The 26,121-nt window shown below is 33.2% G+C and overlaps 1 protein-coding gene across 1 annotated transcript in view; it reads right to left on the reverse strand.

Annotated features, from left to right (window-relative positions):
• The window catches only part of LOC115450687 (5-hydroxytryptamine receptor 1), a 157,234-nt gene that overhangs the window by 69,626 nt on the left and 61,487 nt on the right, over positions 1 to 26,121 (reverse strand). The window contains exon 2 of the mRNA XM_037440001.1: positions 4,541 to 4,573. The gene's annotated coding sequence lies outside the window, so the exon portion shown is untranslated. The remainder of the gene's footprint in view (positions 1 to 4,540; positions 4,574 to 26,121) is intronic.

The following is a 26,121-nucleotide window of genomic DNA, read 5'->3' on the forward strand; positions in this document are numbered from 1 at the left end:
CACCAGTCATTCAGTTCAAATACTAGTACTATATTCTATATATTTCGAAACAAAAACAATAATTGAATAACCTTATTACGGTCAGTCAACCAATCACCCTGTACAATAACTAAATAACTATTAATTATTGTCACAACATGAAAAACATGTTGCACTTCTAAATCTGTAACATGATGTAGACTATACTAATGTATTTATGGAAGATTTTCTCCCAAAAATAGAAACAATGTTCTGGCGTAAACATTCTTCCAGACAATGGCCTGTAAATTAGATGTACTCCGCCTATGACCCATCATACATCTTTGGCCAGCGGTTAATATTTGCGTACGCAAATAAATAGCCCTAGATCATCACAGGCATTCTTCCAGAAACAGTGGTTATTTTGAGCCGATAGCGAAAAAACTATCGGTAACAACACAAAATAATTTGGCTGCACGGAGTGTTCTTGTTTCAAAATGTTTGACGACCGAATGAGATTGTTTGATGCACATATGTTTCATCATCATCATCAACTGCAGGATGTCCACTGCTCAACATAGGCCTCCCCCAAAGATTTCCAGATCGCTCTATTGTAAGCGACTCGCATCCAGCGAACTTCTGCGACTTTTATTAGGTCACCTATCCACCTCGTGGGTAGACGTTCCGAAATGTTTATATGCATGTATGTTTAGTTTAAATAAATATGACACGCTTAGACAATTACGATTAAATTTTCATGACTCAGCATTCGGTGAATATATAGGCTGAAGAAGAAGAAAAATTATATGTAGGTAACATAAATGTATAAATATTTTAGTTAACAGTGACTTTCTAACGCTTTATCCTCCACTATGTACTTATCTTTATAAATTTTTTGGCGTCAAAAGGATGTCGTGAAGGGGATCCTTCTATATAACAATAATCTCAACATTTTCGCTTCTAGAAAAAGCAAAACTTGAAAGCAAAAGTAGGTTAGTCACTTATGTCTATAAAATATGTCATAAATTGTCTAGGGAGCACTTTTAGGTACGTGAAAGAAAAATGTTTAGTCTCTGTATTATATTTCTACAATGACTCAATGTTAAGGATATTGCTCCATGTGTAAGCTAGATGAATTCATTCCATAAATAGAAAGTTAAATGTTATCAAACATAATTTTAGGCAAATATTTAATTGTTCAAAAATAACAGAAGTTATTTTTGAACAGTTAAATATTTGCCTAAGCATTTGACACGTTTTATAGAAAAAGAAATAAATAGAAAATATTAATCGTTTTAACTGTAAACAACTGACACGAACACGGTGACTGCATAGTTCACTGAACTAAGTCGGCGGTCAAATGAAAAATGAGTATCGACTGTTCCAACTTGGACCTTAATTTATGAATGGTAAACCTATTTGTTACTAAGTGTCAAGGCCGGTGAGTTTCAGCAGTTGTAAGAGTTCTCAACATTCAAGTTAATAAACCAGGGAAACTGTTTACACAAGCTCCATGGAAACTTCTTGAACTGGTTGCTAAATCAGAAACCACAGTTTTTGCTATGTTAAAATTTGTCACATTTATTCTTGAAAACTTATTAATCCATATTTTGTGAAACTAAGAAAATATAAAAATAAAAAAATATGAATAATGTATTTAACACGATTTCTATATACTAGTACTTTTCATTATGTCTACCTTTTCAGTACAGGAATGTTGAACATTTGGTACCTATTCGATATTAGATTTTCTAAAGTGTACGAAGTGTGTGTGTTTCCGAAACCTATATATAGTACTCTGTTTAGGCCTAGAAAGCGTTTAGATCTTCCCAACGTAGACGGGAACCTCCCTTGGGAATCGAAGGCGTGAAAGATAAAAAATATGTTTCCCGGCGATGCTATAAACACTGAAAAGTGAACACACTCGTATTTATTATACGAAGGAAAACAATTTAGTGTCCCAAAAAAAAAGCGAAACACGTCTATACCTCGGATGTCACTAGATAAGTTTCAAGTTAATTATACAGTTTTATATTATCATCAGCATACCATATATTTTTTAATTACTCCAGTATTAAATTGTCGTCAATCTTATTCTACAATGTACCGCCATTTTTAATAAACGTTCGTTAATCCTTTTTTTTAGATATATTTCAAAAATGGACCAAGTAGAACAAAATTATTGTTTTATATGCTTAAAAGACTTACTTTGAGTGATTCTCGGATTCGGATTGACGATTAGTTACTATTAGCGGGTACATAATAGGAATTTTGCAATACAATATACTTTATTAAAGCTATTTTTTGTTAGGGCTTATTCATTCGCATTTCACAAAGAAACCGACGACAAATTGAAGGCTTAAAATAACATTTTATAGTGTACTATCGTGTGAAAAATAAATGAGTGGAAGAGAAAAAGAATAGGAAAGTCATTCGTCTGTACAACGGCTGTTTGTTAAAGAAAACTTGGAGTAAGTTTTGTCGAACTATCCTTTGTTTTCAATTATCGGAAAGGAGGTTTTTCTTTCGTTTGTATCTATCTTCCTGTATGACGATTACCTTCTTTGTGAGATGTTTGCCCAAATGCGTTTTGGGAAGCGTTAAAATAAATTGAAGATTAGGATTGGTTCATAGGATTAGTGAATATAAAAATTATTTAACAGGAAGATAAATTCTATTTTTTGTAAATTCATATTATTAACAACATAAAATCCTAAATTTGACAGTCTTTATAGCCAAACTGAAACATATTAATTCTAAATTTTATTATTAACTACCACATAAAAGCTTAATAAAAAATATAGAGGCGTATTTTAGAGGTAAAGCAAATGGCGGCACATCTAGCTGTCAGCAAGATACCGCATTGACCCGGCTTAACACGCGTCCAAAATGAAAGATGGCAATTTGGATAGGCTTGACGTGCCTTCCATTAGTTTCCAATTAAGGTCGACCGATATATTTCACATAAAATGTTGTTACATAAACGTTTTTCGTCGGCCTGGATTATTTTTACAACTGAATGATATGAGCAATCGTTCGCTTGATAGCAATCATAAATACTAGCTACTACCAAAAACTTCGAAACTGCTATTTAAATTATTCAAAACGCTGTTCTAATTTGAATTTTATAGCTTGAAGTTACAGCACGTATTTCAAAATCAAGGTTACTTTGAAAAGTGTTGTATAATACATTGTATGAGCTATTTTGTAATTAACGGCTTTGAGTACAAAATGTTGGCGACAACTGGTCCGCCCGCATACGCCGTCCGTACCAGTTCACGTTATACGGCAATATAAGTTTATAGGCACGTAAATTCGTTTAATTATTATGACTACTCTATATAATTGTATTTTTATTTGAACGTACCTTAATTATAGCTATGGAGATGTGGTGTTGAATGTGTAAGCGCATTGCGGTTAAAAACGTTCAAATTAATTTCAAATTTCGAACGCAGTCACTATTATGATCAAATATAGGTTATTACTAAATCATTTTATTTACAATGAAATGCATTGTTTATAAGCTTTGCTTCTAGAAAGATTCGTTAATTACATTCAATCCTAATTGAAATTCTAAACCTTCTTTTACTTTGAAATGGGTTTAGAGAGTAGAATGTAAAATACTTTTTAAATGTCTGTTACTGACTACGAGGATAAAGAACCACGCTCTGAAACATTTAATTTATAAATTTCAAAAACACAACACTCATCACGCCTTAACGTCAAAGAGGCCTCACTTTTCGTAGTGTGTGTTCCGTCAAATAATATGATAATAGGCGAGCTATCACCATACCGGACATAAATTCCAGACTCGAGGCTGATACTGAGCAGAAAAACCAATATTACTTTGCCCGACCCGGGATTCGAACCCACGACCTCAGAGTGCTACCGTACGGCGCATGAATTACAACTACGCCAAAGGAACTAATTTATAACTTACAAAACAAATGAAAATCACAAATAAAAACCGTATTGATTAAAAATGACTTACTGGTATTAAAATGATTTAAATGAAAGAAAATCATAGCAAGATCTCTTATTAAAATAGAAGGGCTTTCAATTACAAAAGGCCTAACCGTTAAAAGGTAAGGCACGCGATATATGGGTTTTCTATGAAATTAACTTGAACATGCCCATACTACAGTAATAAAATAATTTATTATTTCATATAATAGGAATAATGAATACGTAGTTAAAGAATATCAATTTTATAACAATAGCAATAACATTTATAATTATTTACGACAATCCTTCGATAATGGATTTAGGCACTGCACCGACACGCAAACATCACCAGATAGTTGATGAAGACATAATTGCTAAAGCAACAATCAGTTTGATACTAGTGTAGTTATGTATTGACAACAAGATAGCGTCTGCGTGTTGTCTTAATGTACAATATCACCGAGTTCGGAAAAGGAGATAAGTATCGTAATATATTAGTATGGACCATAAAATTCGTTTGTCGAATATTAAAATATTTTACCAGATGTTCAAATATTAAGCAACATTTATCCTCAATTGCATAATTTAAAAAATAGGTACGTTTCACAAAAACATTTTAATTAAAAATTAACCTTACCTCAAAGTGGTAAACGTCCCAATATTTGGTTACCTGTAATGATAAAAAAGAAGTATTATTATTGATTTTTAACAAGATCCAGTGTAAGGGAATATGTACGTCATAATTCAGACAAACGTCGAAGTGGAAAAAATCGTACAATAAAATAGTAACTGGTTCCAGCAAAGCTGATATGATGTTGAAGTATGTACGACAAGCCGCGATGTAATTAGGTCAAAAATATATATAAATAAATAAAGAAGCTTACGGAAGTAGTTGATCTTGTAGTCCTACCCCCTTATTCATAAATGTTATTTATCTAAGGACGGAGCATTGCTGTGATAAAAAGTCTGTTTCTCAGCTTTGTTTATCTGACATCCAACTAGAATAAAGTTGTATCTCAATATTAGCCAATCACAACGGCCCTATGTCTACGCACTGTGAATGTTGCCTTGCTGTCAGCACTGAGAAAGACTTGTTATCACAGCAATGCTCCGTCTTTAGATAAATAACGTCTATGAATAAGGGGGTTAGACTCCAAACCTAAACAGTAATTCTATCTGTACATTTCTAACCAAAACGTTTTTGCCATATAAGTTTTATAATCCAACTGATGAATATATAACAATAGCTTGAAGCTTCCGAGTTCTATCCTTGCCTACCTTTAAGGAAACTGGCGTATTGTTACTGAACTAAAATATAAATTGCAGGAAAACTTAACAAAAGCATCACGTTTGCTCCTATCTCGCCCATTTGTGGGATGGGTGAGTGACCGCTTCATCGTTAAAGGTCATCTCTAAGAGGGACTTCATCCTCTTTGGAACGCACTCAACGAATCAGGATCTTATTCAGGTGATTCTACGATCTTATTCTGTTTACAGTTCATTTTTCTTTAAAAGAAAGGGCCTTGTGTAGGTTAAAATGGTTATGAAGTTTATGTTAATTGATTTTCGGTGTACCTTATTGACCATAAGTTTTTGCTTTGATTCCGTTACTATGAAATTCTTTGGATTTTAGAGACAATGAACTGAATCTCGGGGTGTTTAAACTCGTGCCTCGCTCACTAACGCTTGAATAACTCCAAGTCATGTGATTTTTATTTAATTATGTTGTGACTGCTAACTACGTAAAATAACAATGTATGACAATTATTGCTATTATTTAAAAAATACGCAGCATTTAGTATGAATGAATAAAGTATTGTACATTATTTTTGAAGTTAAGATAAAAGAATAGATCATTGTGTTTCATTAGAATGAAGATTGGCAGTTAAGACAAAAAATCATTGTTCCTTATTGTTAACACAAGAAAAACGTTAAGAAATAATTGTTTAACGGTGTTAGTGTATTAAATCTTTATTTAACAATTTAAAAGCGTGATTATTACAAATAATTTTAAATAATACCAATTAGTATTCGAATTCCTATTCAATTATAATACTAATAGTTTTTGTGAGTGAAAATTGGTCACAAGACGTAACGTATTTAGTTAAGTTAGAACTCAGTTACAGATACATAGTACAGACGTGATCTCATTCCATTTGCCTAGTTCTAACAAGTATGGATTTGTAGGGTTTGTAGGCAGTTAATTTAGTTTAGTATTTGTAGAAGAAAGTTGGGTTCTAGTTCGTCGTTTATTTGTAGTCACTGCAATTAACTACGATATACTAAAACTGGAATGTAATGTATTACAGAAAACATGATATCTCAATTGCTATATCTACAAATTCTTCCTGCAATTTAGTTTTTATTCGGGCACTACAAAGTGACTCCATTGCATCTAATGGTAAGAGTGTGATCCAATAGAATGTCAACAGGCCAGAGATGATTACCCCTCGAGAAACGACACAATTATGGCAGCGTGTTCTTGAGCCGCATAGTTAACACAATAGGGTACCGGACTCATTTTTGTTCTCTATTATCAAATATTTACATAATATAAATTATAACACAGAAAGAATTATTGAAATCCGGTAAAAAATCAACAAGTTATAAGACTTTGAATTTCGGTGGAAAGGGTAATTTACAAGAAACAGAAAAGAGACGAAATACCCACACGTGACGTCATCGGGAATTCCGACGCAGGCTAACGAAAGAGATGAAGCGATATCCTCACATCGCGCCCCTCAATGTACAGATACATTACAATATTTTAAATATGAATTGCTTGCTCATTTTTTAACCAATTTTTATGCAGTTTTCGCAGTTTTTCGTATTATTAACCATTACATATAGAATGATGTACAAAATCAAGCATAGGCCGGTCCCCTATTATGTCAACCTGTTTATGAGCCGTGTTCATCAGATAACTTTTCATTAAGTGGATAATTCTTGGCACAATTTTAGGAGAGGTAAAGATGGGTATGGTTTTATTTATTATTATTAATATAAAAAATAAATTATAAAAATTATTGAATAACAAGCATCACTCTTCTCAATCAGTGTTTTTATATTTATATCCATTTTTTTTTAGTTAATAGACAAAGTAGTTTTAATAGCCTTGATAACGACTAGGGTAGTTAAATTAAATACTAAGTTTCCAGTATCAATAAATGTTGCAACGAAAGTACATTTTACAATGAAAATCTTTTCCATTTACAATGTAAGCATCTGTGAGTTAACGATCGCAGTTCAGTGTCCTTACAGCGAGTATCTTAATAAAGATATGAAAAATTTAAGCACAACGAAGACTGACGATATTTGAATATAATATTATTATAATGTAAAGTGTATATGGCCTTCGAGAGCCATTTTGGTTTTCATATTGCTTTTGAGGGTAAATTATTTATTTATGCACAATCTCTTCTTAAACATATATTTCTACTGTTTCGTATTGTTGATATAATAAAATGCTTTATTCATCACGTAGGCGAATATAGATACACTTATGATAAGTCAAGGTACATGAGAATCATCTGTCGTCAGTCGACACTATCTAGACTACTCAACGTACCAATAGGTGCAGTGCAGGTCGCTTTTTGAGCCCCTAAAAAAAATATTGTAATAAAGACCGGGTCATGGAATCCATTCCCGGGTCAGACACACATTGAGCGATTTTTTCTAACAGTACTTGAGAATGGAACCTCCAGAAAAAGTTGACATCAGGCTCTGGTAATATATAATTATTACTCGCTAATATAAAGTACAGACAATTTATATTGGATAATAATCGAATTGTCCTTGGATAGATCTCTTTCTGCATACCTAATCCACAATAAAAAAAAGCGGCAATAGCCTAGTTAACAGTGGAACAGATTGCCGAGATGTAGGTAGGTCCGTAAGTTTAAAACCAAAGGACACGCACGTCTCACTTTTCTTAAATTATTTGAGTATTTGTGAATTATCGCTTGCTTTAGCGGTAGTGAAAGATAGCGTGAGAAAACTGCATACCTGAGAAATTGTCCATAAGAATTTAGAAGGTATGTAAAGTTTGCCAATTCGTGCGTGGTGGACTAAGGCCTACAACCCTCAGCAGTAGAGAGGAGGCCCGTGTCTAGCAGTGGGACAATATACAATACAGGCCAGGCATTATTAGATGATCATTATTTTATATACTTTATACGTCATAATTGTTACATATACAATATATACATACATAGTATACATTAGTTAACTAAACATTTTAGTTTAGCAAACAAGTAATCAATATAAATCTGGACAACTAAATGAATACAATTACTTTTCAAAAGGCTAAAGATTCTGAAGATATTTGCTTTCCTGATATTTTGCCAGAGATATAGCTACAGGAATTCCTAAATTAACTTAAAGCGGACTGTTTTCCCAACAAATACTACGTGCGGCTTTAATTCTGAGAAAACTTATGAAAAAATTGTAAAAGCCAGTACTGGCAAGACTGGCAAGACAAGAAAGTCGGCCATGAATATGTAGGGATCTGATTCAACTCAAATGGAGAAGTACGTTACGATTCTAAATTATGTATATGTACGTTACGATTCTAAATTATGTATAAGTGTTATCACTTGACGATCCCAGAACAATATTTAATTCGCGGTAATTTGCGAAGCGACAGGAAATGTACCATTTCGCGGGTATTTCGAACATTAATGGACTTAATAAAGAGCTCATTTAAAGTCATGAATACTTAATTAAAATTATGATCAAAAGAACATTCAATAAGAAATTATTGCGAAGGTTCCTGTGATGGGAAAATATCCTAATTATTACTTAGTCGAGATTGTCTTTTTAATTAAGTTCTTATAAATGTTTGATATTGGTTTTTGGAAAAGTTTTTAAGTATACTTTTGGCTTCCGTACCTCAAAAGGAACCCTTTCAGGATCGCTTTGTTGTCCGTGTCTCTGTCTGCCCGTCAAAATCCTTCTTAGGAACGGGCAGTGGAGGTATCAAGTTGAAATTTATGTCAAGCTAGCTTCTGCTCGCGGCTTCGCCCGCGTATAACAGTTTTTCTGAGATAAAAGGTTAAATATCCTAGGGATAAAATGGAGAATATATTTTACGTTAAACTCCTAGCAAAACATGGGTGAAAACTGCACTCAATTTCATATAGTAATTTTTGCCTGTGCGTGTACAAACATGCGGATAGTAATAAAACACTGTCTCGGTGGCGTAGTTGTATTGAGGGCGCTGAGGTCTCGTGTTCAAATCTTAGGTCGGAAAAATTGACATTGTATTTTTTTGCACAGTATCAGCCGGAATCTGGAAATGTGCCCGAGAAATGACAAAAGGGTTGTTTATTACATAGAACTTAACATAGCTGGCAAATATTGGCCATTTATCAAAGAATGCTAGAGGCAGTATAACATCCCATTATGACCCACAATATTCAAAAAGAACACTCATTTTAAAACAGGATAATTTGTCACGAAATATAAATAAACAGCCAAATCAATTCACCGATTTAATAGATGTTACATATCACAGCATAATTATAACAAAGTCTGTTGTTATATATGACGTATATATACGTCGCACATTTTGTATAACGGCAGGTAGAGAATAATGCTATCCGCTATATCATATTTCCACACGCTCGCTGCGAAAACTTTTTGCAGGAGGTTTTAATTGAAATCCCGACGGACGGCTTAATGCCATCAGAGCAAGTTTTTCAGACTGGTCGATCAATTATATGCCCTCGGATATAGTCCCTGTAAATACAGACAAAAACTTCGTAACCGCTCATCCAAGAATTTGAAGGAAAGTTGAGTAAATCAAAATATTATTATGTAGTTGGATTCTCGCTAGATTCTTGTGGTTATTGATATTGGTCGTAACAATTTGACGTCACAGACTTTAAATGACCTATATATAAAAAAAAAATATAAGAAGTAATTATGGACATAGGTATAAGTCAATTTAGTGTTCAATGTTTAAACTACATTATGTAAAGAGAGTTTTATTGAATAACAAATCTATTTGATAAATAATAAATCCACTTTAATAAATAATAAATCTATTTGAATAAATAATAAATTATATTTACTTTCTCTTTTTCAGATTTTACTGTAACCTAGAGCAGAGACAAGTGCAGACGTTTATGTTTTGTATAAAGACAAATTCTTTTAGTGAAAAAAGCTATTGTAAATGTTCAATAAGAAAGAAAAAGATGCTAAAGACAAAATCTGATAACTCCGGTCTGACAATCAAGCGACGAAGTAAAGCGCAATGTAGATTTTATAAAGTATGTCAATGTAATCACGGCTGCAATGCAGGTGTGTTTGATTATAGTACAAGACCACCGGTAACTGATTAGTTAATATTGCAACTTTTTTATAACTAACCCATTGTTATCAAAATTAATAGCTAGCCATCGTAGTATATCCTTATGTTAATCGTATTCTAACATTATTTTAAAACATGATTTATTGCGAAAAGTCATAAAAAATCATAATTACCAGAACTTTCTATTTCTATCTTCGCCCATTGTTGTAGCATATCGTGCTGAACAATGGCGAGATATAACCCTATGGTAATTATCAATTTATTTTTATGAATTTGTGGATGTATATTATGCATAGAAAAAAAATATTAGATAAAAAAAAAATTATAATTATCTAATATTTAGTTTTAATTACAAAAAATGTAATTGCGTAGGGCTTGTATGGATGCATTGTCACTGATTTTATCTCTGGTCCCAACAGAATTATTTAAATATATTGTCCGCAATATTTACTCAACCATGACTCAGTGTTTTAAAAATTGTGCACGCGCAAGACCCTGAACAGATGACAACGCCTGTCCATCAGAGCTGTGGAGAGCGCGTATTATTAATTGGCCTTCCACACTGCCAACGTGGATTCATCATCGAAAAATTCCCAGAATATTTTACTAGGTTATGTCACTCATATGCAAATTGTTGATATGGAAACAATTGTAGCCGTTGACACCAAAAAAATATTACCACGACTTGATTATAATATAATAATACTGGCCCTGTATTATATACTGTCATGCTGCTGGGCACGGGCCTCCTCTACCTACTATCGAGAGGGATTAGGCCTTAGCCCCTCACGCTGGCCTAGTACGGATTGGCAGACCTCACATGTCTTGAAATTTTTTACAGAAGTTCTTAGGTATGAACGTTTCCTCACGATGTTTTCCTTTACCGTTTAATCAAGCTATAATACACAAAGAATACACTCACAAAATTACAAAAGTCACAGTTGCGTGCATTTGGGTTTTGAACCTGCGAACATTCGTCTCGGCTGTCTGTTCCACTGCCAACAAAGCTATCGCCGCTTTTTGAGCACGAATTTAATAACCTCTTCTTTTTAGTTTCGGTTATAAATCGGTAAATGCTTCTGGAATGATAAATATTTATTAATCAATATACATACATTCGTATGATGTCTCGCCTTTTTTCTAATCATAGTAACCATTGATAAAGATCTTGATGCACCCATTTCTCTGACTTTAAAGGTCTGTTTCACGTCTGAGTAAATGCTACTCGTTAAATATACGACGACCAAATACAAAAGTCGGAATATGCCCAGAGCGGAGCCTCATTACTGCCACTAGCTCTTGTTTGCTCAAAGCACAATCAGTAACATGTTTAAGCATCTTATGCGGGCGTCAAACTCCCCAAACTGCTCTGACTGTGGAGTAAGAGAATGGGCCTCATACTTTGAGCTTTAATGTGGGCAGCATAAATTGCTTTTTGTCGGTTCCTGTATCGGAACAGGCTAAGGCTTTATTAAAAAAAAATGATTTCATCAAAATTTAATAGGCCCGGGTAGAAGTGGACGTACGGAGCGACATAGTCGCGAAATATCGACCAAGCTCCATAAATAAAGATTTAAAAAATAAATAAATACAAAAGTCGCGCTGTCCACTATCCTGAACTAATTGTAATGGCTGTCATATTCTTTCTAATAAATATGGTAATTACATTTTATATTAAATTCTTTAGTTTAATTCTAACAAAGTGCATATTTCATTCTTGTTTAATATAGCAATATTTAAGTGTTTGATTTCATAAGTATCATAAAAGATATTCGTAAAATAAATTAGAAGATATTAACATGTAAATCTATGACAATATGACTAAAATACTTCTATTATTTCACTTTTATATATAGTAGGTTTTTAATTTACTTTATGGACTACTATCTGATGGTTACAACGACACCTATATACTTCAAGAAAATTGTTAGAAGCCACACAGCAGAGGTCGATTACATAGCGATGCGAGGCGCGGTATGGATCTTGTTAAATCTTGTTATTATTTATATTAATAACCAAGAAGGTCAAAACCAAATAAATTGTAAATCTGCGGGTAATTTGCAAAACTTTACATTAAATAACCTGGGGGTACATTTTTATTACGATATAATTTAATAAGGATAATAGACATAACGCAAAAAAATAAAAAACTGCAGTTGTTTGGATAAAATAAGTTAATTGACTTCTCTATTCGGTCAGGTTATAATTTATTTGGTATATAACTTATCTGTCATCAGCTTTAAAGGCAATGAGTTTAGCATAAGAAACTCAATCAACGAAGGCTATTTCGACATCGTAAACTAAAGTATCTTCATGCTAACACGTCATACGAATTCACACGTATCATAAAACGTACCTATTTATCTTAAATCCTTTAGTCGACTTTATTGGTGATTATCGTAAAACATTTATTATGATTAGACAAATCAGTCACTTTATCGATACAAATGTGTGACGGTGTCCATCACTAAGCGATAAAAAAGTATAATGTATTATGTGTTTTTCGTTTTATAAACATAAATAGGTTTTATTTTATTTTCAGAAAATAAATGATGTAACTTGCCAAGTTCAGTTTAATAAAATAATCAACGGAAAAAGGAAATCAATCTTTATTAAATTCAAGTTTTTATTCTAAAAAAAGTTGTTGTACCATTTCAAATGCTAGTAGATCTTGATGTATTGCGTCAATAGACATTATTACGTATATGAAGATTACCTAGACCTCGTGATTTAAACAAGGTATAAAGCCTACGTACATGATGTACCTTTTACGTAGTTAAATTAAAATCTGAAGAATGTTAGTACTTTTAATTTTATACAGAGTGAATTTTAAGTCACTGATATCTCGAAACGTATGTAACTAGTCAATGACAGTAAATCTAAAATGCGAATTACGAAAAATGAAAAAATGGCGACTTGAAGTAAATTGACGATTGCCATGACGGCTCCAAAATCTTCGAAAGGTGGTGTCAGGAGAAAATTACAATATAAAAAACCGCGATAAAACTTCGAAATCTAGTATTATTTCGATAAACACGTATGTTTCTGGAAAATAGAGAATTAATTTCCACCTATTGTTTCCACCACATATAAATATAACGTATTTTCTTTTAAAACACGTGCAGAATTCTAGCCGAAAGAATTAGATGAATTTTCTATTAAATACATTAATTAAAATTTTAGACACTAAAACGATGCTGGCTTTATTACATTACGAAACACCGTGAAAGGGAATGCTTTGTTAAAATTCTTGAGTAATTCTCAACAAAATAATATTTATTCATACGTGTCAGTGTGAGTACCTCCTTAGGCTCACAAAATTCAATATGGTACCGGCGTGTTTACCTAATGTAAACATGTCTAACGTTATTATTTATATTAGTTTTCTCTGACGTACTGCACTTTGTTAACAAGTGCCGGTTAGGGTTGTCACTCTAATCTTAATATGAATGACATCATTTGGTTAGAAGGATGAGGAATTAACAATACAAGTGAGTGATAAATATAACTTTTATAGTTTCTTCGGGATATTCTAACCTTTTGACTGCCACGGTGGCGTAGTTGTATTCCGGTACGAATGCAATGCCGAGGTCATGGGTTCGATCCCCCTGGTCGAGCAGTGATATTGAGTTTTTCTACTTAGTATCAGCCCGTCTGGTATTTGTGCCTAAAATGGCCATAGGCTCGCCCCCTAACGTCGTCGGATAGAATACACACTTCGTAAAGTAAATAACTGCTTGCGCTTCTTTCTACCCCTTCCAGCATAAAAGGAGTGTGTGTAATTTCCATATCCAAGACTATTTAAATATTATTACAATTACCATCTATTGGATATAAATCATCATCCACAAGCTGTAGAGTTCCTTCATAGATAAACAATTTGTACTCTTTATATTATACCCGTAATAATCCTTAGATAAATTAAATAAATAGCCGCACATTGTTTAAAAAAATATATGGCAACCCTATTCTTTGTCAGCAACATCGTGTATGAATGAATTAAAGTATTTTAGAAAATAAATTTTTGCTCGTATTGTTGTTGCTAACGTTTTTCTTTTCTACGTCATATTCCGAGCATTTAAAGGTGTGTGCCCACTCGGAGTTTTGTGATAATATATTAACACTCGAATTCTAACTTCGCTTTAATAAGTACATTAAAATTGCATTATGATACGTATCAATTGTAGTTCTAGATTACTTGCAGACTCAGTATTCATTTTTGTACCATTTTGATTAGTTGTACATAAATTAGAATTTTGGTAATCTTAATACTAGTATTATAAAATAGAATACGAGAGATGAAAATATTATTCGAATTTTTTTAGAAGTAAATATAATATAAACTAATGAATTCATATGGATGAATTTTGGCACACAGATTGATATCATATAGGATAGTTTTTTTAATGTGGCTTTGGTGTTAACCCATATAAGAACTTAGTGGTATTTTTATTCTAGGAAAGGTCTATCAAATTGTAGATCTTTCCTGTTACTGCGCGCATTGCGTAAAATGGACTTTAATCAGATTCTAAATCTAATTACTCAGTTGAAATTATGAAGATAATTTTTTAGTAACAATTTGTGTTTATTTAATCAAAATCGACTAACAGTATCAAAAAACATCAAATACCACGTTTAGTTTGAAATCTCATAGCATCACGCTGCGTGCCGCCGTGCCGCGTCTTGACAGTAACGTCACAAACATGTAGCATTTCATAATAGGCTGAGCTACTTCTTGCTCCGAAGATAAGTTAAGCCATTGAGTAGCTATAATAAGAACAAAACGAAACGAAATATCGATATATCTATCGCTAAGATATTTTATTCGCATATTTTTTTTTTATTTCTTTTTTTATCAACGTGCACGGCAAAGTAACCACTGCACCTGACGGTAATTGGAGTGGGGTCCAATAGAATGTCAATTGATCAGTGATGATTACCCCTCGTATTCGACATAATTATGCTGGCCTGTTGGAACCGGATATACAGAGGCCGATTCCGGAACGCAAGCTGAATTTTTAAGATTCTATAGTGGCACTCGTGTGCCACTATGGCGGGTTTTAACACACCGCTGTCCGGGCGGATGTATAATATATCCTACCACTAGCAAACGTTAGTCCGCAATAACTGAATTTCTAAGATTCTATAGTGACACCCGGTTTCTGGATATCTTAATTTGAAATTTGTTTTCTATTACCGTGAAAGATTGAATAAAGTTTTCTTCTTTACGTCCCCTATGTTCATGTAGTCGAAGCAGGCATAGGTACTGCTCTAAAACTTTAATAAATCAGACTATCGCATTGGTCATAATCGGATTCTAGGTTACGTCATTCGCATTCCCGGTAGGCGCCCACCTTAAACGGTTATCTAATCTCACCAGTGTTTGAGGCTTGTTTGTTTATTAACATGTGCGGTGGGCCTTGACTGGCCGATTGCACTGTGCCTGAAACATGAGAGCTCGGGAATTGATTATGGTAATATGCAGCGTGTACGGTTAAGGTCAAGTACGTTAGGAGTTATTGTATGAGTGAATGTATGTGTGTGTGCAGATTCGCGTCGACTTCTTATTGTGTAGAATTTATGGAGAATCTAATTATCATTAGAATTTAGAAACCGCAATCATGCATATTAGTACTTATATGTTTTTTTATTCTCTAATGGTATAACAGTTGGTAAAACTTTATTTTCACAGTGCCACTACCGACTAAATTATAATAAAATAACTTATAATAACAATCAGTTGTGGTTCACTTTTGGGTGTCAGGGGACGAGGATCCGCTATTTGATACATAGCTCGTCCCCCATTAGTTATATGTTGTGTCGGGTTCCGTTTCGGAACCTTTCGACACTGCTGTGCAGTCGGAAACCCCTGACGCTTATAAAGATATGGGATAACGTTTTTCTTAATGTATTTTTTACTTAATTAGTTTATATTTATTTTTGTATTACACTAGGACTGGCCATTGTTGTTGCCAAGCAGTTTTACAATTTCTATTGATACTCTATGGTTAAATTAATACTGGATAGGAAGGGTTGGGCTCAAGTTTCAATGGAGATTGTAGTCAATGTAATTACAAGACATTTTGAGCTAACCTGCACTATGACGAGCGCAGTGCCATCCAATAATTAGGTATTCTGTTCTGGGTTGTGTTGCTACTGTTTATTTACATTTTAGGATTTATTACAAGTCAAGAAGGTTGCAAATATTTTGAACATGGTATAATTTTATGAATATTAAGTGTTTGTAACCAGTTTTATCAAAGATATCTAAGATATTGATAAGTTTTATGAACTTAGTAAACTAAAAAAAAAAATACTAAGAGATAAATAAAAAAATACTAATACATAAGAGACACTATGCCTGTGAATGTATTTTTGTGAGGTTAAACCAGAGTTCAATAAGAATTGTCAATAGGATAGACATTAGTTTATCTACAGGTGAGTAGGTATGTAGCTTTACTGGACTCGCGCCAAACTTCGTGTAATGGACATGCTTCGCTATTTAGTTTTTATCTAATGACCTTTTTTATGTAATAAATTTTTGTATTATATTGTCAGAATTTTACATGTTTTTTCATTCTCTCAGGGGGCCCTATTGCGTTTACGGGGGTAAATCCGTTTTTATGCAATTAAAGGCATTTTAATTGAATGACAGCTTCGAGATATATCTGTGATTGCCAGATTAACGTGTTCTCTGATGTCTAAGATATAGAGAGCCTCAGATTATAATTATAGCACCAAATAAGTGCGTAACTCTGAAATTTATATTGACATTTATAAGATTTGAAAAATATTGCGGTAATTGGACCACATATTTTTGCTTCAAATTGGCTTCAGTTAGATTTGAGAAAAATTCGCGATGAATAAATTACGTTCATCTAATAAAATGCCAAGGAATCCTTTATAAGGTTTTGTTTGAAGTTGCCAAATCCACCCCCGTTCTGACTTGTTATAATTTATAGGTTCAAACAGCAGGGTCGCGCGTGGGAGACAGATAAGTGTACGTAATATAATGTTGAAAAAGGAGTGACGCGAAAGATTTCTGACGTAGTGATGTTTTTCGGCAACGCATTTCGGCTTCTTGCTGACCGAAAATAATGTTTCGGGAACGGGTCCAATCAATTTAAATGCAAATCAACTGCGATGAATGATAAATTGATCAAAGTATTTTGTTGTTCACTAGCAGGATGCGTTTTGAATGTATAATAGAATTATGTTTGCAAATTCGTGCGCGTGCACTGCTGTTCCCGGAGTAAAAGTTAAAATAAAAACATAGGAACCGGTAGCTTTTATGATAATCCTAGACAATGTCTATCCGAGTGCAGAGTCACATCCACATGCGTTCAGTATTATTACTTACCTACTATTACAACTTTTCGAGCTATATTTTGTATGTAGGCAAACTAAAATCCTGTTAACACTATTTAAGCTTGAAATAGCGTCACTGCCGTGTGAACGATGAGCAACAAACTAACCATTCTAATATGTATGTGTAATCAGATTTCGGCCGGAACCGGAATAAACTACGCTCAGCACTAGCACACAATAAATCTAGCTCGCCACAGTTATCATTTCACACAGCGCAATAAACGTCATGTTTGAATCAGCTAAATGTGACAAATTGCATCGTGTATAATACATTCGTAAGCGGAACGGAATATGGACTATGAAAGTATGAACAATGGTACACATTTCGTTTAGTAGATAAAACAAATGATCATATACTTAGGCAATTAAAAATCTGTTTCCACAAGTCAGTATAATAGAAAAGAGGTCAAATCAATTATTGATATATGCACTATGCAAATAATTATATACTGTATTATATTATACTAGGATCATAAATATACTAGCAATTGTTTGAATACTTTCTTTTTAACAAGTGTTATACGCCTGTCCATCTTCAAAGTTAAAGTCGTTTTATATTATTATTTTACTGGTGGTAGGTCTATCATATGTGAAAGTCCGCCTGGGTAGGTACCACCGCAATGTCTATTTTTGCCGTTAAGCAGCAGTGTGTAGTCACTGTTGTGTCTCAGGTCTCAAGATGGCGAGCGCAGCGGAATAGCAAACTATACTTTGTAATTCAAAGTGCGGGATAGTGTTTCTACTGTTTATGGACGGTCGTATCGCTTACCATCAAGCGAACAGCAAGCTTGACTCGCCATTTAAACAATAAAAAATTATATATTCAACGCATATACATATATATAACCTGTCCATTGAACTGCGTGTGCTACGTCATTTATCTTGTTAGTGTGGCGCGGTGGCACATCGCTCTGCGCTCCGCGCGGCCTTCCTCAAGTTTAAGGTTGCGGTTATTTCAATATTATATTACGTAAATATCGTTGCCTAATGGGATGATCTATAACGTAGCTGCGCATGCTCCTAATATATTATTATACCGCATTTAATGATATTGTTGTATGTACTAGCTTTTGGCTGCGTTTTCGTATGTATATTTACGCATATTCTAGAATAATCTAGATTAAATACTAGCGAAGATAATATTTAACATTTTACCGTGTTCAACACTGTGTTTAATTTCAGGTTTGGTTGATTATTATATTGATATTTCTAATGCGAAAGGTAAGCAACTAAAGGTTGAAACCTAAAAAAGTAATCCGGAAATGGTTATGCATGCAATATATATTCTTATGCAAATCGGACTTGTCTACATTTTCCATACTATATCCTTATATGTTTATGCTAGAAGTCGCTTTATTATAACTTCTAGCTACTATCCAGCTTGTCGACTTTACATTGCACACTATCGAGAGGTGATTAAAGGATTTATTTAATCTATTAGATTACGATTTATAAAACGCAACATATTGCGACCTCCATTCCGTAAAGACCTTGTCAAAACCTCGTGTTATTATTGTTTTACTGAGTTCGAGGAATGTAAACAAATATTTCTTTACTTATCAATACAATTATGTATATTGTATGTATTGGAGATCCGTAACAACCATAACATTCTTAATGTACTTTATAAACACAATTTGTTTAGTTTGCAGAGCTTTGGCAATGTAATAGGTTTTAAAAAATACATTATTTGAAAATAGAACAAGATGAGCGAATATAGCTTACAATGTAACGACAGTTGATGATTGCCAAACAATTCTACAAAGGTAAGTTTGTGAGAATTTTAATAAGCTGATTATATTTTAATTTCCCATTTTTCTTTCTTCTGCCAATACTTTAACACTCAAACCCACTGTCTATTTGAAATGTTACTCAACAATATATTTTAAAAGTCAATGACCCATAAAGGTACGTCAAAAGAATATACCAATATTGATTGATATATGGACTTTGCCGTTAAGTTCAATGTTAATTCATTGTACGAAGTGACCTAAGTGATAATGCTTAGTCATAATCTTGCGTCATACTTATGAAATTGAGTTAATTTCGGTGATTTTATATATTGTATTTTTTGCCTTATGGCAGCGTGTTTGAAGTTCGAACGGAAAAGTACTGAGTTATAACTAATTCTAAAATCAATAAAATGTTTCATCAACCGAAAATACGCTTTAATTGAGTTACATTCGAAACAGACATAATTGAACTAAATACATGTAAAATAAAATAAAATAATAAAAATAAGGTCAGAGGGCTCTATTCCGTGTATAGAGGCGAATCCGTCTTTTTGCAAGTACGGGCGTTGTATTCTAAAGCTGGCTTCGATATATTCGATATACCCGTATAGGTAATAGTAAAAAAATGCACTATTTACCTATACGGCTATCAAAGCTTTCAGTTTATTATAATACCGGTGATTGCATATGGATATATCCCCATAGACGGAACAGTGCTCCCTTCCTTACTTGAACATTACAAATGAGTTAGAACGTTTACATCCACTAACAAGATGACGTTTACTACGCAAAACTTCATTTTTATAGCGAAATAAATTAATCACACTGACGCTATGAAATATCGTTTAGCTTTATGTCTATTTGACATGCTATAGTGATTCCGTTTGAATTATTGAAGTGAACGTATGATGGCGTCTATCGGTTGGAGGGAAACGTTTATTCACGTCGAGGGCTGGCAAGTGGGTCATGTGATTATAAGTTTTCTTTACAAATTATAAGACGAGCAAGTCTATCTGTCAGTGATGTAATGTGTATTATGTCAAAGTTATTTTGTTACTCTGTGGGATTAAAAAATAAATAATTCTGTTCTCGCTGGCCATCATGGAGTTTTCATTGCATTTGAATTAATCACGAAAAAAAAATAGAGCCTCTATTCACGCATTTATTTATAGGTCACTAAAATAAATATTAAACTATTTTTCGGATTTATCGAGGTTTTTATATTTTAATTTTCTCCCGACGTTTCGAAGACTTTTCAGCCTTTGTGGTCACGGGGGGGGGGAGCGGGGGGGGACTGAGGTGTTAGTCATGCGCAAACTCAAAATTACAATATCTACCTACATTTTACAATTATACAAATTTTAAAATTTTTACCTGTTGGTACGCAGAATGAGGTCACAGTGTCATGCAGTCACTTACAATATTACTCATCATTAGTAGTAGATTACATAATATTATTACACTGAAACATTTTACCATTAACCGACATTGTTCCCCACCATGTCCTTCTTTGATCGTGTGAAAACCTAAAGTAATTATTTTTAAAATAATAAACACATTAAATATTCCCCAACTACATTGTATAAGTCAGTGACCTATTTCTTACAACTTAAAAATCAGCAAAAACAGTCTTCGAACTCACCCCTTTTATACCGATAATTCCACACGGCTGGGCCTAAATTCAGTGGAAATAAAACTGCAGTGTCACAGATGATCAATCACCGCGACACCGCAGTAACTTGATGGATTCGACCTGGATTATACTGTTTTGTGAACTATGGATCGATATTTGAGGGTTTCTTTTGGAATCTTGTAATGGTATGTTCGTAGTAAGGAATTAATGGAGTTTTTTTTTTTTTTTTTTTTTAATTTTTTTATTAGGTTCACAAAACTGTTTGTACACGGTAAACGGTGTTATTTGTTAATAGAAGTTAGTGTCTCGCGTTCCGGGATCTGTCTGTGTATGTCTGGTTTCAACAGGCCGGCATAATTGTGACAACTGCCGAGAGGTAATCATTTATCGTCAGTCTATTGGACCCCGCTCCACTAACCATCAGGTCACTTTGCCGTGTCCGTGTGAATAAAGGACCGTAGTTTAAGAGTTTGAACTAAAGTTAAGTGTTTTTAAATTGTGTATTTTTTTGTGTCAATGTACAATGTTTAAGGTTTTCGTGCAGTAATTTTAAATTTAAATTTTACAAAACAAATATATATATTTAGTCGCATCTACGTCATTTCTAATCACTTTAAAAATTGGATACCGAAGTTAAATTAACGATCCGTCTACGCTCATCATATATTGTAACAAAATATACCTACAGTTACCAAAACAAGCAAATTCATTATCCATTTCATCGTTTGTGTAAACAGTAGGTAATTTAAAGTATCCTAAATTTTAGTTAACTGAAAATTAATTCAAATTTATGGGTGTCTCGCCACGTTAATGGTTTAACTTTTTCTTACCTCCGCGTGTACAAGACTTGCCTTCATGAAGTTTAAAATGAATTGTTTTATATGAGATTTGGGCAAAAATTCTGTTACTTTTGCAAATGACTATCTTAATTTAGTTTATTTACAATGTGGTCATTATAAATGATAACATGAACACACATACAAACACATACGCGCGCACACGCACATGCAGCCTCAAAAACACAGATTGTTATCCTCGAAATGTTGCTTGAGGTGAAATTTTTACGCCTACTTTTCGCCATGTGCAGCATTTTACAAATTTGCAACCATTTAAAAATGTTAACATTCTATCAATTGTTTTACCTTACGAATGGAAACTGTTCATCACAGTATCCTATGGAAATTATGAAAACAAATGTTTAATCTTTAGATACAATGTTTCTTTTTAAACTCATGTGACTCCAATCTTTGTCACAATTGTTTACATCCGGTGAACATTCTATCATTTTATGTTAATTTCCCGAATCATTTGTTTTGACATTAAATCGAATACTGTAAATATAATGACGTCACTACCAAAACATCAGCTTGCTACCCATACTATAATTGTATAATTAATATTATAATTAAATCAGCTTGTATTACAATGTTTTTGTTATGAGTTAGATAAATTCGATAGCTACTTATAAAGGCGCTCCCACGCAATTGTTTTGTTATACAACATCCACAACGCACACTCATGTTTTTTATTTTCTAAGGGGTAGACAGAGGCGCAAATGGTACAGCCATTTTCGGCCGTGTGTATTCCGTAACATGATATGCGAGAGGCGAGTTTGTCGTCATTTCAGGCACAAATTCAAAAGTACAGCATCAGCATTCTGAATAGAAAAATCCACTTAGCCCGACACTGCCCCGCCCAGGGATCGTACCCGGGACTTCGGCAATGCAGTCGTACCGTAATACAACTACGCCACTGAGGCAGTCATCCATAAAGTTTATGGTGAATATCTCTAACTTCCAGAGTTGCAACTTGTTACATATGTTAGGGACATTTTATCGTTGTATAACACTTTTATTTTCATACGGTCTTGGTAAAATTCTGCTGCTAATGGTAACTAAAGTGTCATCCAGATCAAGTAGCGACTGACAAAAGATCTCTTCGTCAGTCGATAAAATTATGCCGTTTGAAACCCGGTTATACGTAGGCTGAGTCCAAAACGCGACACACTTATGTGGGCCAGTATGGCTTCATACCTTAAATCTCCTTGCTATCAAGGCGAATACAAATATTCTACCATCAGAAAAAGGACCAAATATGTTCTAAAATAATTTCAGTTTTTGCTGTTACTTTATGTCATTGTTGGGACAAATTGTGCTGATCAAACTCAATCACATTGATTCTGGGCGCTGACAAAATTCATTTAACTCAGCCGAACCTCACTCAATCACAAATCTTTGTATCCATTTGATTTATTGATACATTATATGTTATGATTAGTGTGCTAATGTAAGTGCTTTAATAGTAATCTCAACGTCATGGAACGAACAAATTAATCTTTGTGAAATAGAATATCGTCTTCATTATTTATTATTTCCGCCTCGATGGAGTAGTTGTAATTATACACGCTACAAGTACGACTACGACGCTGAGGTCCAAGGTTCAAATCCCGGGTCGGGCCAAAATAATTTGGGTTTTTCCATTGTAAAAATTAGTAAAGGAGCAACTAGGGAACTTGCTTTTCACTATGTGTGTTCCGACTTCCGTTCTATGATGTGATAGGGTGCGAGCCTATCGCCATTCCCCATATCGGACACAAATTTCAAATTCCGGGGTTATTTTGAGCATAAAAACACAATATCACTTTGTCTGACCAGGATACGAAGTGGGTTGAAAACCGTAAAGTTCTAGATTTGATTTCCAGATCGGGCCGGTAAAATTAATGTGAGTTCACTTCGAAAAATACATTCGCTTTGCCCGGTATTGGAATTGTATATAGAATTGTTATCTCTAAGGGGATGTAGACGGGAACAAATTTTTATGTCAAAAATAAATAGTACCTTACTTTATTTTAATACTTATTGAAAAAGATAGTTAAAAGAAATCTTTCGAAATTATCGTTGAGTGATTTCAGACAATTGACTTTCTTTTTTACTTTTTCTAAGGCTTCCTATTCGAATTTCAATTTGTAGAATTATCATGTTACGTTACGCATATTATAATTTATCATTATATTATTTATTTTATAAAAAGTATAAATAAAACAATATTAATTACAAAATGTTCAAGTCTGCTGTAGACCGTTAGTAATAAAAACTACAAAACTTGCAAACCAAACATACATTCTTCATATTCCATGATTTATATTTTCATTTTCTTGTAATTTTGCGGGTAAAGAATTCATCAGCTCTGTTAAAGAGATTCATAATAAAACAAGATACGTATTACGACCATAACTGTAAACTTCATCTGTATTAAAAATAAATTAAAAAAATCTAAAAGAAACTATGTGATTATACAAAATCGTTAACACGTTTATTTTATTGAAATAAAACAATTGGATGTCATCGCAGATTTTTATAGTTTTCCCTCGAAGTTTCGCAGTCTTTGTAGCCTTCATGTTCACGGAGAAGATTGACCATGAAGGCTATGCTAAAATCCTAAAAAAAGTTTTATTTCAATGTCTAACATTCGCGTAAACATAAGAAATCATTACGTATATTTTAATTTCAAACAATTCTGCTTTATGCAGTATGGTAAGTTTTTATAAATCATTGGTAAGTAAATAATCTTCCGAGAAGTCAGTATGTGTACATTTGCATTCTTCAAAAATATCACTTTGACTGGACGTTTTTAAAATTAGCCGCAACTAATCCTGCGGTGAAATGATTAATGGTTGATTTGGCTCGTTTCTCGTTGTATGTTTATGTGAATTTACTTTGGATGTTAGTGGTCGTTAATTGGACATCAAATGTGTTTTTGTTTATATATATCGAAGCTAAGTGCGGTCGGAGTGATGTCATGAATGGAAACGTAGAAATTCATTCATTAATTTCGGAAGTTTTGGCTCGTTCGTAATGTACTTTAACCAATTTATTTATAAATAAGGTTGGAATGGGTCGGAATTAGGGGACCTGAATTTTTATTTTGTAATACCGGAATTAAATATATTTCTATTTTATAAGTTAATAAACAATTAAAATAATATAAAATGTTACATGATTTTAAATACACTAAATATTTCCTAAGTGAAATATTTCCCATTTTTGTCATAGGCTTTTGTAACATTTTTTTTCTTCCTCCTATATGTATGTGTTATATCACATGAGTGCTATCGAGAGTAAAAAGAAATCCTTTTAAAATAAGACATTGTCATTTTTCTAGAGACAATGTTCTTGTATTTTTTGGCTTTGCATTGTTAGTTCAAAGAAAGAACCCTTGTGTTGAGTGACGAATGCTGAAAAACATATGCAAGAATGTATAAGTAATAAGCGATCCCCGGTCTCACGCGTAGGGAATACTTCTTTATTGCCCTTAAATTAAGATTGAAATTACCATACACATAAACCACAACGATAAAATCATTTAAATCTCTTTAAAAACACACATATTATTTTATTGTTAATAAAGTTATAACTATTTTAGTCGATGTTAAAAATAACTCTGCTAAGGGAATAATTTATTAAGTTTCAATAACAATGGTTCATTTAGATGGTTTCCTCGTTGCTTTATCTCGGATCAGAAGGTATTATTACAAATCTCTATCTATTTACGTCAACTAGGCGTAAGATAAATCAATGTCATGTATACATATCAGTCGTTTGAAGAGGCAATTGAGCCTAGCGATTATAGGAATTACAAGGGAAAACCCATGCGTAATGATCTCTCATTATGTTGTGCACAAGCAGGGGTAGAGACAAAATAATCGCAAATAGGAAGAAATATATTGCTTTGTTAGTCTGCTAGTGCAGTGTCTAGAAATATGTGGAGTTTAATTTTTCAAGGTCTAAACGAAATTATATTAGTATTTTGTTTTATTCGATTTCACATGTTATCATAATTTTCATTTTTCTATTTTTGGTAGCTCGTAACTTGTTTATTATATTTAGTTTTTGTATATATGTAATATACTACTGTGTGTCAAACTCTCCTAAGTATAATCTATATTAAATTAATATATAAAGCTGAAGAGTTTGTTTGTTTGTTTCAACGCGTTAATCTCAGAAACTACTTAATCAATTGTTTTCTCACTAATAGGAAGTTGTATTTTTCCAGCGTGCTTATAGGCTACCTTTTTCCAAGAAAATGTTCACCCCAGAAAAAAAGTGACGCAGACGAAGCCGCAGGAAAAAACTAGATTAAAATAGCATACATCAGATAAACATGTTTTTAGA

The sequence above is a fragment of the Manduca sexta genome, chromosome 18 (assembly GCF_014839805.1).
Source record: "Manduca sexta isolate Smith_Timp_Sample1 chromosome 18, JHU_Msex_v1.0, whole genome shotgun sequence".
Classification (NCBI taxonomy): Eukaryota; Metazoa; Arthropoda; class Insecta; order Lepidoptera; family Sphingidae; genus Manduca; species Manduca sexta.